This window comes from Oryzias latipes, chromosome 9 (genome assembly GCF_002234675.1).
Source record: "Oryzias latipes chromosome 9, ASM223467v1".
In the NCBI taxonomy this organism is placed as follows: Eukaryota; Metazoa; Chordata; class Actinopteri; order Beloniformes; family Adrianichthyidae; genus Oryzias; species Oryzias latipes.
Window position 1 is genome coordinate 20,163,531 of NC_019867.2, and position 17,503 is coordinate 20,181,033.

Consider the following 17,503-nt stretch of genomic DNA (forward strand, 5'->3'; position numbering starts at 1 on the left):
GTAACATCTCTGACCTTTTAAAGTGGTCACCAAACAAACACAGAGCTGTGTACCTCTGAATGTCTAAAGGTAGAATTATATGGAGCACTTCAATCTTTTGTGCACATACAAAAGAAACTCAACCTGAGGATATCTGCTTGTTCAGAATCCCACTCAACAGCAAATAAATGTGGCATCACAGCGGGCCGTTCTTTCATGAATATATTCCCTTACACTCAGTTGCTCACAATTTTTTTAATGTCAGTCATGGCCTCAGAGCCCGGCCATCCCGGTCACTCACTTCCTCCTGGGGAGGTTTGTTTCTGATGATAGCAGGCAAGGCTCTCAGGTACAAATCAATTTTGGCCTCTCTCCCTGCTTCTTAGAAGCCACAGTATATTTTTGGAGCACTTACCAAAGTCTGACATGTTTGATTCTTTTTCTTCACCTCTACTTCAAGTGTTTCACACTCCTTCGTGCTGTTGCTGATCTCAGTCTCCTGGGGAGAGAAAAAAAGGATAGGACAACTGCTATGGTTTGTCAGGAACAGTAGCAAACAAGAAAACTGACAGAAAAGATGGAACTCCTTTCCGAATTCTGCTGGGATTTGCAAGCATATGTGTACAACTGTTCATGGATAATGATGTTTCATTTAGTAGCATTTGATGTTAACAAAACTTGGTTGTCTAAAAGCACAGTAAATATCTTGTTACAATTTCTTTTGTTGTAACAAAACAAAGTTTCAGTATATTATTGTTTACATTTATTTATTCAAATCTTTGACTTTGTTTTACAGATATTTATAGATTTCAACATATGAGAAAAATATTGTGTTTGATTTGCACAGCATTTTTCTTGGTTTGTAAGATTTATTAAGAATAATTATGATAAAAGAAAAGTAGAAGACAGCTTTAACTTTTTTTACAATGTGTAATTAAAGCCAAAACAGGAACAAAGTCTACTAAAATCCCCATAGAGTTTTCCTGAATGTGTCACAGAAAACCTTTCTTCATTCTCAAAAGCTGCAGACAAAGAAAGTGCCTTTATGTTCAGCCCTGATTGAGATGTCTCATTTGTTCTGAGTGCACTACAGCACTGAGTTATTCTGTACTTCCAGCAAATTTGCATGCATCACACAGCAAAGTAAGAGTAACGTGACAAAGGGTGCAAAGTCTTCTTTGGTATTCACTTTGTGCAAATTTAGCTACTGTATTTATCCCATAGTTCAAAGTTATTCTGTTTCCACCTGTCCTTCTGATATAAGCTGATAAATATTTCTGGTGAAAACAGAGTTGGAAAAAGTGGCAATGTGTTAAAAGATCAGATTATGGAATCAAACACAATTTCTTTCTGTGTTGGTTAGTGCTAATAGAGCACTCCCAGACGCACACACATTGGCAGCAGAGCAACACATGTCCCTGAGCAAGGCTAAAATAAGTACCGTGGAGCTGTCAGAGGCTCGTAGCACAGAACACAGGCTGCATGTGGAATGCATGAATGTGCACTTCACCACAGCAGTGCCCACAGCTGGATTTGACTTTGGATGCAACATAATGGAATGTGCTCAAATGATTTTTTTGTTGCAACACCTGCTGGCTTCATGACCCACATATGCACACAAAATCTAATGAGACAGTGAGGTTAGAGAAGTAGATACAAAAAAAAAAGAAATTGGATTTAACCTCATCTTCAACTTTATGACATTTGAACCAGAGACTGCAGCAGACATTATTTAATCTTGACCTCTTATTAGTTAAACTCCCACAAAACAAGCTAAACTGTTTGCGAGGTGTGTGGATATGTTGTTTCTGACATTTTGTGATTAGGCAATTCCAAAAAAAACAATCAACTATCATTGTTCGTCATAAAATAACACAAATTTGGCTTGAAATGTGAAAGATTTAAACGTTGATTATAGATACAATATACTATTATAAGTATTCACTCACTTGCCTTGACTCACATATCCCTCGTGCTATCTTGTGGGTCAAAATGACTCCACCCTTACATTGTCGTGTCCTCCCTACCATGGGAAAGGTGGATAAAGGTGAAAAGGATTTCATGTAATCCATGGACACCAGTGAAGATCACAAATCATTGAAGAAAAAAGGTTCAGAGCACTGTCTTGTGGGGTCTAGATGACCCAACTCCCAATGTTACAGTGCCTTGAATAGCAAAAGGGATAAGAACTGAAGTGCCATCCCAATCCTAACCCATAGAAATCAGTATGATGTGGGTCTACCTTTTGCAGCTATTATAGTTTCGACTCTTCTGGGAGGGCTGTCCACAAGGTTGAGGAGTGTGTTTATAGGAACTTTTGAGCATTCTTCCAAAAGTGCATTGGTGAGGTAACACACTGATGTTGGTCGAAAAGGCGTGCTTTACACCCCTACATCTGATGCTTTCCATTGCACAAGGTGATGTATGGCTTGGAGGCAGCTGCTCGGCCATAGAAACCCATTCCATGAACCTGTCTGTGTACTGTTCCTGGACTAATCTGAAGGTCAAATGAAGTTTGGAACTCTGTGGCAATTGACTGTGCGGAAAGTTGGCGACCTCGTTGCACTAGGCGCTTCAGCATCTGCTGACCCCTCCTCATCAGTTTACCCTGCCTACCACTTGGTGTTATGATACAGCTTACATTTGACTGTGGAATATTTAGGAGTGAGTAAATGTCATAGCTGGATTTGTTGCACAGGTGGCATCCAACGAGAATTCCACGCTGGAATTCACTGAGCTCCTGAGAGCGGCTCATTCTTGCACAAATGTTTGGAAAAACAGTCTGCATGTCTGAGTGCTTGGCTTTCTACACCTGTGCCCAGGCCAAGTCATTAGGATCATTTGGATGGGTAAAGGAATACTTTTGGTAAAATTTAAAAAGAAGGCACAGCAGAAGAGTCAAACTTTGCTGTAAAACTACCGGTAGATTAAACTCAACCATGGATTCATTTTCTATTATAACTTTGTTTGACTTTGGGTCAGAAGAGAACATTATTCAACCTGATCTCGAGCATGCGGAGGGGGACGCCCTGAACAAGTTGGCAGTCAATCACAAAGCCACTGGGAGATAAACAGCCATGCACACTCAGTCTTCTTTGAATTGAAACCAACCCAACACACGTTGGACTGTAAATGTGAGAGGAACCTAAAGAGGCAACAAAAAGCTCACATGAGCATGAGAATAAAAACTCAAACTCCTTACTGAAGGAACTCATCCAGGAATCTGACAAAATAACCTAAAATGAAGCTGCAACTAGTGGATAAATGGTGGTTTATGTTATTTTCAGCAATTGCTGATAGTTTAAAAGGAGAAAATCTGAAATCCATCTGATGTAGGTCAGATCTCATCTTTAGCCTTCATCTTGTGTTCCCTATCATAGAAAAATTTAAACACTTAAAAGTTTGAATTTTTTTGAAAGGAAATAAAGGCAAGTCAGTTCATTAAGTGCCCATTAAGGTATGTTCACTCTGCCTGTGGCAACAAGTGACCACTTTCAATGAAATGTCTACACAAACGCAGGTTTGAGGCTTCAGAGTTCCAAACTGTTGCATTTACTTGCCACTTTTAAGAATATTTTCAGGCTCTGTGTCCAAAACACCCATTCAATGGACGTGCATTGCAAGTTTTACAGGGTTGAACTATGACTATTTAGGGATTCGGATTTGGCAGTTATGTATGTATTTTTAAATCACAGAAGTGCTAACAGTTGAAAAATTTATCATGGAGGAGAAATTCATAATTGTGGTTTGTGCCCGGTTGAAATTACACTACATATATCGGAATAGAGCTGTAAATGAAATGCCTGGAGCAAGAATGACGAGATTTGCACCACTTTGACATTTTGCACTCTGCCTCTTCCAAATGTAGGTGGTGGACACGCGGTAGTATCTGCGAATGTCTAGTATGAACACAATGAGCAAAAGGCATATTCAAAAATGCATATTTAGGTCACATGCCCAGTGTGACTGTAGCTTTAGGTTGCAGAAGCAGGTCTTGTTCACTTCACCATGCTAGCTTTATAAAAAACATCAAGACACTTAACACATTTTAAAAACATTTTGTCCTCTGAGGTTAAATTGTATGCACCTCACATCTTCACTGCAGTAATCTCATGAAACTGAATGTTTTTTAAGAAATCTAAAGATAAAAGTTACTCTCAAACAGGGGCATTAACCTTTAACTGAAATTTAAATATTACATATTTTGTGTTGAAACAATCTCATAGGACACGTTTCACGAACTGTCATGTTTTTTGGCCCCCCTTTGTTCAGCTTTTAAATAGAGTACAAGCACACACGTGTGATTGAATGTTCAGACATTGCACCATTTGTTTGTCTCATCAGGACTGGAGTATAAAGAGTATGCATGCAAATTAAAAAGTAACTTGAAAGGGATTGAATAAGATCAGACACGTTCACAAAGACATATCGTCAAGAAGCAGAAAACTAAATTGTTACCATCTCCCATGTGGAGGTCATAACCAATGTGTGCAATTTTCAAAAGCAGTCTGTTACAACAATGTTAAATATTCCACTCACATACTTGCACCAACCAGACACTCGTGCATCTTTTCATACCCACACACAAACACTTACAAGTTTGCTGAGGCACATTTGGTGTGTGCATATTTGGCAATGTTCAATTAAAATTCTCTCTGATAAAAGATTCAAATGGTTGCCATTGTGAGTAATGAGCTCTTGTATAAGTGAAGAGGCGTTTACTCTGCAGTAGATGGAGACAGATGAGGAAGGCTATCTCCTTTGGCTGTGTTTACCATTTGCGTCTCAGCAACATGAATGCAAATACATGTGCAAGAAAGGCAAATCCAGAGCAATCTTCACCTTTACTCTGAGAGTCTACACTTCATTTTTCAAAAAAAGGGACCAATCTGTCATCCAAGGTATTAAATAAAGACAATCTCTGTGTTAACGATTTTCACATTGCTGCTTTGACAAAAAAAATCATTCTTAATAAATTTCCTAAATAGCCACAGCTATGTTTTATTAAAAAAATAGACAGAGAAATTATTCATTAAAAACATGTTTATTAAAACATTTTTATTAACAAAAGAGTATATTGTAAAAACTATTCTTAAAAGATGTAAAATAAATGAGCTTTTTTATTTTTATTATTTCACAAGCTGTCCTTAGTATTTCATGACTACAAGTTACTGTCTTGACAATTCCAAAACTTCAATTTATCCGAATCCTTACTTGTGCAACAGCCAAACCAACTCCCACTGCAACTTTTTTTTGGAATTGAGCAGCTTTTACTGCAACTACCATCAACATGCAACAAAAAACAGCAATCCAGACCATCATATCTCTGTCATGACTAAATGGATCCTAAATGCTGACCTGGATTCACAGCAAAATTTAATCTCTGGTATCACATTGATGGTAAAACACAAGTGGAGTTTTAAAAAAGCTGCATTATTACTCCAATTGCATTATTTATTTTTTATCTTGGTTTTGGTTGTTTTTATCGCTTGCATCTACCATTGTTGTTAAATCTAGTCATAAATGTGATGTTTTTCATTAGAATTACCTGGGGTATTAATTCTTAAGCGGCATTTGATCCTGTGTTCTTTTGTGCTCATTTACAGTCAAACACTGCTGTAAGCTGTGTTTAACCGACATGAGATTGTTTGCCGGCCAAACAAGAATAATGAGCAGTGAAATTATTATAAATTATGACCATGCACTTGTCAGCATTTAGCACAAAGCAATGATCAAGTAAGTACAGGCTCATCTGCAAGCCCTGAACACAGCTGTGTTGACGTTCAGCACCATGGACAGCTCCCCGGTGAGCACATCTCCAGTTGCAGGTTGTCGATGTGTGGCTTTGCTCAACTACTTTTGCTGCTGCAGACTGAGGAAATCTGTTTGTGATGCAATACTGGTTTTCTTCACCATCTAATTGACACAAGAGGCTTCCCCCCTCTCGTTCATGCTCAGCCTTCTGATCTTTTAGAGCTAGAAAAACTGTATGCATAATCTCAAGTGAGTACGGGTAACCTCATTACTCTTTCACTTTCTTTCCCTCATTTCTTATTATGTTGAATATACATGATCTGCAATGATGGGAATGACAGTAAGGCTGCCTATTGGTGTAGATAAAATAACATTGGTACACACATCTTATGTCTTTGTCTGAAGCGGTTATTCCCTGCAAACATATTTTACGGAGATAGCAAATTTGCAAGTCTTCCAATGGGAGGTGTTTAAACTGTAGCGTGCTATCTACTATTTTGGCTTCATTTCTACTTTTGAGAACATTCAACATGAAGTGTGCCGCAACTGAGTCAATGCTCATCATTTTAAAAGTGATGGCCACAAAGTACGTCAACTCCAAATATAGCTTAACAGGTATTTTGATTACTCAAAAAAGTCTCCATCTCCTGAGATGCATTACTTTCTCAGAGATGCTTATCTTTGTGTGTTGCAAGACTACAATCAAACAATTAGGAAAAGAGAGGTTTGGTAAATGACAATCATTCTACTATATAGAAGACTCTACTTTTGGGACTACAGTAAACCCTTGTTTTTCGCGGGGGTTATGTTCCAAAAAGAACCCGTGATAGGCAAAATCCGTGAAGTAGAAATCTATATATTTTTTTTACAATTATTATACAATTAAATACTCTTTTATACATTGAAAAGAAAGACAGAGACATTGACATCAGTGTTCTTGATTTTTAAATTATTTGAAATGGCAGAGTGAGTTACATAAAAACTACAGTTTAGGTCTATGCTGTTTGCACAGCCCCTGATTCTTGACCTTAGAAGCAGAAAAGGTAAGGGGGTAGAACTAAGGATTAATAATAATTACGTAGACTTAAAACTAAAAACACAATACCATGGAGAAATAAATGCAGCTCTTGAACATAAAAAAGGTAAAATAAAAGATGGAATGAAGGCAGCTCCTTAATTCTGTCTCATTCTGAGGGAGAAAAGAAAAATATGTCAAAAGAATATGAAATGATGATAGTTTAAGACAATTAAGTTAAAACACTTGATGAACAATGACACACAGTGATGATAAAAGGACAAGTTACGAGTTAGGTATTCTAGAGGAGAATAGCATGGAGAATCTTTGAACATTTCTCTCACCTTCTATCTTTTCTGGCCTACAGGTTTCCCTGATAGAAAGTCTAAAAAAATCTTTTTTTTATTCTTGATGCCATTAACACCCACAAGACTGCTAATTGTCAATAGAGCTAAAGGGCAATAATATAAACTGGTCTCCCATTTCATGTTTTAAGTGTTCTTCTTGTTTATTTTGCCTATGTTTTCTGTGTTAAAGCATAGCAGGGAACTTGAAACATTTTTTTTCTACAATGTAAAAAACCTAAATCAAATAAAAAAATGATAATAAAAAAACAATAGGAGTTCATAGCCACATGAGTCCCAGATTAGTGTGGTGACATCTAAAAATATCTGCAGTTTCATCCACTAATCTCCTTCCTTTGAAAAAACAATGGCACTTTATGTTAGTCCACCCATTTTCTTGATCTGCTATGTCCCTTTCTGTGTGGCGGGGCTGCTGGAGTCTGTGTTGGCTGCTGTTGGGTACACCCTGGACAGGTCGCTGCTCTGTTGCAGGGTACACTAGCATTCCCACACAAACACTCACACATGGACACTTAGGGACACTTTAGAGAAACCAATAAGCCTATGAGGCATGTTTTTGGGCTGTGGAGGAGAGGGCCCATGCATTCTTGGGGAGGGCATACAGGAGGGTCCCACCCAGAATTTTAACGAGGACTCCAATGTCATTTAAAAGTGTTGTCATCTGTCTGGTCCGATTACACATGAAAATTTTGTTATGACTAAAATTACCAACCAGGATGTTTTTTTTTGTTTTGTTTTTTAATTAAGAACTTAAAATCCAACCTGTAAAAGAATGTGGATAAAACCTTTAATAAATATCTTAATGGGTTGTAGGAAATTTGAGATGAGATTATGATAAGTCAAAATAACAGTAATAAAAGTCCTGAGAATTCTACACCAATTAGTACTTGTGGCACTTAGGTAAATGCAACACCAAAACAATACATTAACATTTACTAAATGTCATAAAAATAACATTTTCAGTACTGCATTACATTACTTTTATCTGGCTTTTTTTTTTTTGAAATGAATGAATAAACCAATTAGATGTTTTTTTTAATTAACTCAGTGTTTTTTTCTTTTCTTTTACAATTGATAGCAGTGTGGGGTCGTGTATCTTGCCCAAGAAAATAGTGAGGTCTAGCCTAGATATTGAACCCATGGTCAGCAAACAAAGTGCTCCATCCAGTGAGCTACAGCTATCTTTTTCTGTCCTCAATCTGTCAGAATTAAGGATTTTTGGATCATCATCTGCTCACCAAATTGCTTTAGATACCCACACTTTATGACTCAAACTAAATTAAAAATAGTTTAAAATGGGCCAGAAAAACTTGCAGCTGATAAAATAAAATGTTTGACAAATAATTTTACATGTGAATGTTTCAAACATGACAGTCACATAGAAGTGAGGAACTGTGACAGAAGCAAGAATATATGAAGATCTCAAACCTTTTTTGAGACTGTTTTTTAAAGGGCTAAAGTTTATAATATAAACTGTTGTGTAAATAACGTGTGGTGGGTTGTACATGTGTGCGTGAGGGGTGCACATAGACATAACATTTCAACTTTTTTCTGGTTTGGCCCTGCATGATCAGTTTCAGAAACAGCAGATTTATTGTTCAGTCAAATTAAATTGTAAATCTGATAATCCTTCTGCACAAACATAAAGATGAAACTTGTTGCTACTTTAATGGAGGCCAAATAATCCATCCTGAAATTTGTATGTTAATGCTGGCCTGAACACTACTGTGTATCTTAAATGAATGTAGTTTCATAAGATGCTTTTGCAAAAATAAACAAACTTTATTAGTAATATTCAGGCAAAACCATTTTAGCTGACTAACAGGCCAGTGAGAACATTTGATGACTGCTGCTGCATTAGGGCAAATGCTCGAAGCCCCTTCCCGTCGTCTTCTCAGACCGGGGCTTACTCATCCCCAGCTGGATTTGCTGGCAAAACTTTCTGGTACTGTGGTTCACATGGTAACCTTCCTTTTACACAGCAGAGCAGTAATCAGCTTGTATTAGAGAAATGTTTTTCAACCTTTTTTGAGCCAAGATACACTTTTTCCTTGGAAAATCCCAAGGCAGACCAGCAACCAAAAATGTAAAAAAAGCGAAACTCCATCTTGCTTGCATTTTTTGTAATAGTTGAGGCACAAAAAGCTTTATGTTGCAGCTGTTTTTCCTAAAAGTTGCAATAAAAATTGCAATATTTTTCAAAAATAATTTCCGACTGAATTAGCCGAGGTTGTTTTTCTCTTTAGTTTATATTTTATAACCTCAATGTGCTATCTGTTCTGGAATCTCTGGCTGTCAATGATTCTTTTGTGCTCCAACACAAAGTTTCTTCACTGTTTTCACAGTCTGGGATCCCACAGGGAGCCGGATCCCGCAGGGAGCTACTAGGATCCGTACAGATCATCTGTGATCCCTAGCCACACTTCAGCACACGCGTGTGGACACCGTGGATTGTCTGCTCCCCTCCTCCCTTTGCATTGCCATGCAAGTTTTTAAGTCCAGTCGCGGGCTCTACACACAAATTGGGCATTCATTGATCACAAGATGAAAGTTCAACCGGTTAAACTTGTTCACGCTTAATCGCGGCACTATGCCTATCAAGGACTCTAAATTTGATAGTCACGTAGGATCATTTTCAAAACACGGAAGTACTGACTTTGGTGAACATGATCACGAAGGAGAAATTAATAACTGTGTTTTGTTCCCGGCCGGATTAATGTGACACCAAGATGGACATCTATAGGAACAGAGCTGTGAAAAAAGAAAAGGCTAAAGAGAGATTTGTTGGATTTTCACCGCTTTGACTTTTCACATCACGTTTCATTGCACTGTTTACTAGTTAACAGTCAAAATAGAAAACAAATCCTCCTCTCTGCAGCTCCCTGTGTGTCCTGATGCTCCCACCGCGTGTGGGAGTAGCTATTGTCAAAAGTTTTTTCCGCCCTCCTTATGAAAATCACAGATGTTGAGATCTGATGTGTTTATATTGAAGAGCTCCAAAACTACTTAGTGTGGAACCTGAGCTCTTTTTGATGAACACTGAGCTGATTTTCTGGCAATGTTAAATGTTTTTTAGATCAGTGAAAATTAGTTATCTCCCACGACATTTCAACACTGGTTGAAAAACACTATTAGGACACTTGCCAACACGATACTTTGACTGTTGTCTAAAGAGCACAACACAAAAATGTTATTCCACACAAAACAGGTGTGTGGCTGTGTGGGTAATAATTCTTGCTAGATTAACTAATCCTGCACTTTTTCTAATAAAAAAAAAATGTTTAGCCATGGTATTTCTATGCTGTCTGAAAATGGGAACGCTTTGTTCTGTTGGTTTTACTGGAACTAAACCAAGCTTACAAATGAGAGGAACTGCAAAATCAAACCATATCCCAGGTCGTAATATTTTTATTAAAATTAAATTAGAATTTCTGTGTGACTACATTGGTTCTCTTGAGCAGCTTTTACTTTTGAGTTTTTTTATTTTGTTTTTTTTTTAAATAAAATTTTTCAATACTTCAGTAAGGATTTTGTTTTTGTTTTTTTGTTTTTCTGTTTAATTACATAATTACATTACACATCTCTTGTTCACATCTGGTTCAAATTGCCAATCACCACATGTATTTTCTCTTGGTGTGTGTGAATCCATGGTTTCAGTCTTGACACCTTTTTAGCTTTTCCAGAGTTTTATTTCAGTTTAACTATGCTTTAGATTTTGGGGGCCTTCTGTGTCTCCCTGCTCTGCTCCCCAGCCCGGATAAAATACAGGGTTGTGTCAGGAAGGACATCTGGCGTAAAAATCTCTGCCAAACCACCTATGCGAATCAGTAAAAGATGATTTGCCGGAAGGTGAACAACAACAACTTAAGTTTTAGTTTAGTTCTATGGTATTTCAGTTATGTTCAAGTTTTTCTTGCTGAAAAGTTTTGCCAATCACATTTAGTAGCTTCGTCATGGAACCAAAGTCACATGATTGGATGAGATTTTTCATCAATGTGTTTAAGTTTGATTTTTTTTAAGTCAGTTAAGATCTTTTGCACTCCAAAATTATTTGCTCTTAAAGTCAAACAAATCACATGCCTCCTTAGTTTAACACTCACACACCAACACACACCCCTCCCACACACAAGCCATTTTTCCATTTGCCTTATGGTTTTTCTTTTTTCTATTTCGTCTTCATATTGAAGACTACTTTAATTTGAGAGATGATCAAAAGGAAATAGCTCTTCAGGGGATTGATTCTCATCAGCAATTGAGCTGGATGTCACACCACTGCAGTTAATTGAAAATAAAACAGGATTTACAGGATTTAAGACAGATTTTTAATCAATATGTTTAAGTTTGTTGTTTTTAATGATTAAAGTTTCTGTCAAGTTTGCCTGTGAACGGGAGATGGCTGATCCGCCTGATGAAAGCAGAGACTTGCACAGGTGTACAGAAAATTTAACAGCAAAACAAGCTTTTTTCTTCTGACTAACTGTTTTGACAGTCAACCTCTCCTCCTGTGTTTCCCTTCCACATAGGTTCCAGGCAGATTCTGACCAAAAAAACAAATCTCGGCCACCTGCCATAATCAGTCCAATTCTCATCAAACCACAATGCCTGTTTGCCTGCATGCTCTGCCTTACCTGCCAGGCCTGTACCTATACAGTACTTCTCCCTTGGGAATGAATAGTCATCTATCTATTAACCATGTAAGCTGGTTATAACACAAAATATTACATGTTGTCCTATTTGTTTTGATCCAGTGTTATCTGAGTATCCTCAGTAATACAAACTCACTGAGCTGTGAAATGTGAAGGTGGACTAAGATGGATAATTACACTGCTTATTTAGGTCAGTTCCTACTAAAAACATGTGCTGTCTGTGACTGGAGCTGCCCTGTTTATCCTCAGCTTCCATAATTAAGTTGAATACATTTGTCTGAGCTTGATATGTATGAAATGAAATACCACAGGGGCATTCTTTCCTGGATTACCACCTACCTTGGCATAACATTTGCATAGCACTACTCTGAACATTTCTGTATTGGATTCTACTAATTCGACCATCTTTCTTCCCCACACAGTGAGAACTCGGCCTGTTAAGCAAAAGAGGGTGTCACCAGCTGCAGTATCTAGTCTCTTTCTTTGATCATGCGCCAGTACCACAGACATATGCTGCTCCATCCTGCAAGGAGGAGCTCTCCTGGAATGAGGGAACAACTTTTCAATGGCTTATCATTCATTAGGTGCATTGTCACAGCTGGCGGCTGGTTCATTTGCTCTCTAAATTGCAAAACCGACATGAGATGTAGCACTTAAGTTTTACACTCAAATTAGAAAAAAGTTTTTGGGAAAATCCCAAGATATTGCTCCTTTATTTGTGTAACACTTCCAAACTGTTTCAGAAATCATTGGTTTTCCAAGCTGAAACAGATAAAAATCTGCTGGTATTTAAAAATATGTTTATTCTTTTATGGTACCCGTCCAATGTAGCCAAATTTACATAAAAGACACTTTGTAGGCTAATATTTTACATCAATATAAATGAAGATGCTTTGCTGTACACCTCTGATTTGGGCTAAATAGTAATGACTAATACTGAAAATGTGAACCAATTTTGTTTATATTTGCAAAGCTTTTCTCACAAATTTACAAAGAATTAAAATTTCCGTCCCACAAAAGAGAAAGTAGATCAAGTTAATAAGATGCAAAATGTAACTTTGATTGCTGCAATTTGCAAAATAAGCTTTTACTTTCTCTTTTTCCCCCATTAATATGTAACATAATTTATAATTTTTCAAAATAAAAATAATAATTATCTCCTAAAATAATTATTATAATAACAATAAGTAATAAATGTATAAAAAAAATGTATCTATCAGAGAATTACATGTCCTGAAGCGAGGGTTATGCACTCTAGTTTTTTTTTTATTTCCTTGTTTTGTTTTTTTCAGGTTTTCCCTGTCAGTCACACCAGGTTTAGGGACTTAGTCATGTCGACATTGTGTGAGTGTTGGATCATTTGAAATGTTAATAATCAAAGTTCAAAGTTCACATCTTTTTGCTGCTGCAGGCAAGTCAGTCTCTTAAGCAGTTTTCATTTTGCACAGTGAACATGAAGATCTCGTGCATGGTAATAGGAGACAGGTGGTGCTCAGAGGGGGTTAATAGTCAGGTTCTCACCCTACATGAGTCTGGCAAAATCCAAGAGAAACAGTCGCCTTTGGGCCTCATTCAGGGGACAACCCCTCACCAGCAGTGCCAGCTCTGAGGACATGCAATTACTGGTCAACCTTGAGTAAAGGAGGACCTGCCACACAGGGCACTTTAATGTAAAGCTGAGCAGCTGGATTGTTATTGACTTTGGGTTAAAGTTAGAACAAAGAGCGAGTATGGTCATTCCAAAAAAGAAATCTCAAAATCTGTATTATTTTAATCCACTGTTCATGTTGACTACTTTGTAAAATGTAATTCATTGGTATGGCCGCAACTCGCCTCAACTGTCCAGTGGAGAATCGTTTACGGTAAAAGTGGGAGACATGGCAACAGAGCAAAACAGGCATGACAGAAGCAAAACTGTTCCCCTGAGCAGAGGAAAACAAGTTTCTTATTCTGACTTAGTTCAGCTTTAGCATATAAACCAGAAGCAGTAGTCGATGGCTGTGGGAACACAAGACTCAGCTGTCAATATGTTTGCTGGTCCTCATCCAAGGATCAGAGAGGTTCTGTCTGGACTTTGATTTCCTCACACAGGGGAGTGAATAAACAGCACAGAAGCAACCCTACAACCAGTCAATCATTGTACCGTCCATCTTTATCTCTGTACAGGCCAGTCTGAGAAATTATTGTGTAATGTATTGAGTAATGTGTGTTAATTTGAATAGATCCCAGTTTTATAATAACCATACATTGCCAAATAAGCCATGTTGCATGTTTGTATTTCTGTGGACCACAATCTTTCCACACAGAGCATCATTAAATTTAGCCCTGCTGCTTGCTGTCACTGTAGAAATTGAGTGCTCAATTAAGGCTTGTTTTCCAAAAGGTTTTACATCTACATACTGTGCTATGAGAAATATTCAGCCCCTTGATAAATGTTTATTATTTGTTTACAGCATGGAGTTTAATTGGACTTCTGTCTTGCTTATAACAACGTTACAACGGCAACTTGAAGAAAAAATGTTGCAAATCTTTGAACAACAAAAAACACTCCCTGTGCGGAATCCCAATAGTAAAAAATATCTTAAATATTGTCGCTTCTGCCACTGTGTCATTTAACACAGTGGAGATATTTAATCATAATACAAAAACAATTTTCACATTTGATAAATCCAAGGAATGAAGTAATTCATACTAGGATCCAGCAGCCAAAGGACTTAAAAAAAGCTGTGTGTGTTGGAACAAATGACCAGCCACCTTTCTCCCGGGAGACACGGTTCTACTGAGTCGGGCAGCTCGCTCATGCAGAGCAGCCAAACGGATTGCGGTCCGAAGCCTCCTCCGGAGCACACACCGTAACAAAGCACCCTCCCCCGCCCGCTAACATGAAGCTTCGAGTCCGGCAGCACCGATCAGAGAGATGCTTCGCTCGTGCAGAGCATCCAGCCGGCCACAACGAGTTAGGACTGAAGTCATTGGCCCGCCTCCCCCTTGGAACTGCTGACTGGAATTGAATTATGCTACACTTTTTGCGCGGGGATGTAAAAAAAATATATATAATCCCCTCTTTGCATTTTCACTTTAATTATGTCACAGAATGAGCTGTGTTTAAGTATAAAAGGAAAAAGCATTTTGGAGGCAAGTTTTCTAATTTTATTTTTGAGTCATTGGATGCAGTTACATTGTTCAAAAGCATTTCTGTTAATCCATTTTAATTGTCAAATTAGATATTTCTTATTGAATTTTGCTACACATTTATTAGAGAACTGTTTGAAAATGAAATGTCAAATACCATCTTCTTTATCATTTTGGTGGATTGATTTTCTTTTTTTTTCTTTTTGTTTTTTAGTTAATAAACTCAACTTCATTGTAATAATGAAAAGGCATTTCCGGTATTGACTTTTATTTTTAATTTCGAGACAGAAACGCTTCCATACCTTTGAGGGACTCCTACACTGACATTCCCTTAAAGTTCCACTCCAATCATCCTTTGATCTATTGTAAAAGCATTCCCATCAATCCATCCATCCATCCATCCATCCATCCATTTATCCATCCATCCACTTCCGTTCAGATGATGCCCATACTTCCATCTCCCTGGCCACTTCCTCCACCAGCTCCTCTGGGGGGACCCTGATGCGTTCCCAGGATAGCTGAGAGACATAGTCTCTCCAGCGTGTCCTGGGTCTTTCTCTGGGCCTCTGCCCAGTGGGACATTTCTTGAAAACCAGGGGGCGTCCAGAGGGCATCCGGACTGGATGCACGAGCCACTTCAACTTGCTCCTCTCAATGTGAAGGAGCAGTGGCTCTACTCCCAGCCCTCCGTGGGTGACTGAGCTTCTCACCCTATCTCTAAGGGAGCCCCCAGCCACCCTACGGAGGAAATTCATTTCAGCTGCTTGTGTTCAGGACCTAGTTTTTTCGGTCGTGACCCAGAGCTCATGACCATAGGTGAGTATTGGAACGAAGATCGACTGGTAAATTGAGAGCAATGCTTTCTGGGTCAGCTCTTTCTTCACCACAACGGGCCAGTCCAGCGACTGCATAACAGTGGATGCCGCTTCAATCCCCCTGTCAATTTCACACTATGATCTTCCCTAATTTTTTAACTAGACCCCAAGATACCTAAACTCCTCCACCTGGGGCAGGAGCACTCCACCCACCCAGAGAGGGCAAACAACCTCCTCCGGTCAAGGACCATGGCCAGGGTCTTGTGTAGCTTCTGAATACAGTCTGAAATCCCATCAACGGGACTTCAACACATGAATCTAAAGCGACCACTCAAGCCTTCTGGTGAAAGGGAGTTATTTCAGTGAGCACATACATTTACATGATGAGACAGCCGTGTTTTGACACAATGTTCTAATAATAGCTCATTCTTAACAGGAAAAAGAAAAAAACGGAATGGCGTGCAAATTCAAACTGGCACAGGGAGAAAAGAATTTCCTACAAAGGTGGCTCTGGGAACTGAGGGTCATGGTGAAAAAGAGAAAGTGAGCTGCAGGGTAAAGTGGTTAGAACCCTGAACATTTCCCCATGACAGGGATTTCACCTGACAATGATGCACAATATCACACAGCCTCATTAGCATACACAAAAATAAACAAAAGCAATTAAGACGCATAAGCAATTTTGCAAATTTGATGTGCATTTGTTAGCCTATATGGGGTCATGTACTAGCAACAGCAGAAGGTCTGCTGTCTTCTCACTGCACATATATAATCATTAATCACGCTGAATCCCTTTTGGGTTTTTTCTTTTCATGGAAGCAGAAGCCTGAGGGCAGAAACCTAAGGCACTGCAGCACGTGCAGGCTGGACTTCAGCATCACTGCAAATGTCACACAGTGTTAACGTGCACACTGAAAAGCAGCCTGCTGTGAAACTACAAAATACAGGTGGAATCTGCCTGACTGTCTCAATAATTGCCAACAGATTTTAAAAAATCTAAATCCATTCACTAAAATAATATTTTAATTTAAACAAATAAATTGAATCCAATCAATGTTGATTTGCATGTGCCACTTAGGGGCAGAAAATGAGAAACTGAAAAAAGGTGCCCAAATATATTCAACAGACACTCAAGGCTCTTGCTCCGCAATAATTCAAAATGCATTTCCAGCCTGCAGGAAAACACAGAGAACACTGACGAGCAATCGGTGCATTCGAAAACAGAGACAGGGCAGGTAGATCAGGACATACAGACAGATGAACAGCCACAGTCTGTGTTACAGCCACTTGAAAGAACAGATCCCTCTTCCCTCACTCTCACTATGTGGAGTGCATAAGAGAGGATTTCTGCAGGGTGTGTTGGAGTGTGAGTCACCATCAGTGCAGAGGGAGAAAGTGGGGAGAGGCGTTCTTTGGTTGAAGACGCCTCTTATGGCGCCAATGCAGCAAGAAAACACTCTATGACCTTCCCTATCAACCACATCCACCAAAAAGACAAAAAGATTTATGCTAATGCTAAGAACATACCCCTCTTCTGTCAGGGTTACACTGATGAGCACAGACTCCACAGGGTAATCTAGAAAACAATTATTTCTAAGGCTTGTTTACTTTTGTTCAAACATATCTATTAAATCCAAAGAGTCCAGATGAAACTGTTCTTCAGCTCCTGGTATATAATCAATAGGTATTGAATCACTTTTAGGGTGTATTCCGCCTGGACACATTTGGCCCACTTTAAGTGAACCAGAGTTAGTTTTCCCCTGTAATCCAGAACTAATCTTTAGTCTATACATCCAA

General features: G+C 38.5%; 1 protein-coding gene across 11 annotated transcripts in view; it reads right to left on the bottom strand.

Annotated features, from left to right (window-relative positions):
• rimbp2 (RIMS binding protein 2) overlaps nt 1–17,503 on the bottom strand; it is a 125,029-nt gene that overhangs the window by 59,530 nt on the left and 47,996 nt on the right. For all 11 annotated transcript variants that reach the window (XR_002873875.1, XM_023958637.1, XM_023958643.1 and 8 more), the window contains exon 2: nt 395–478. The gene's annotated coding sequence lies outside the window, so the exon portion shown is untranslated. The remainder of the gene's footprint in view (nt 1–394; nt 479–17,503) is intronic.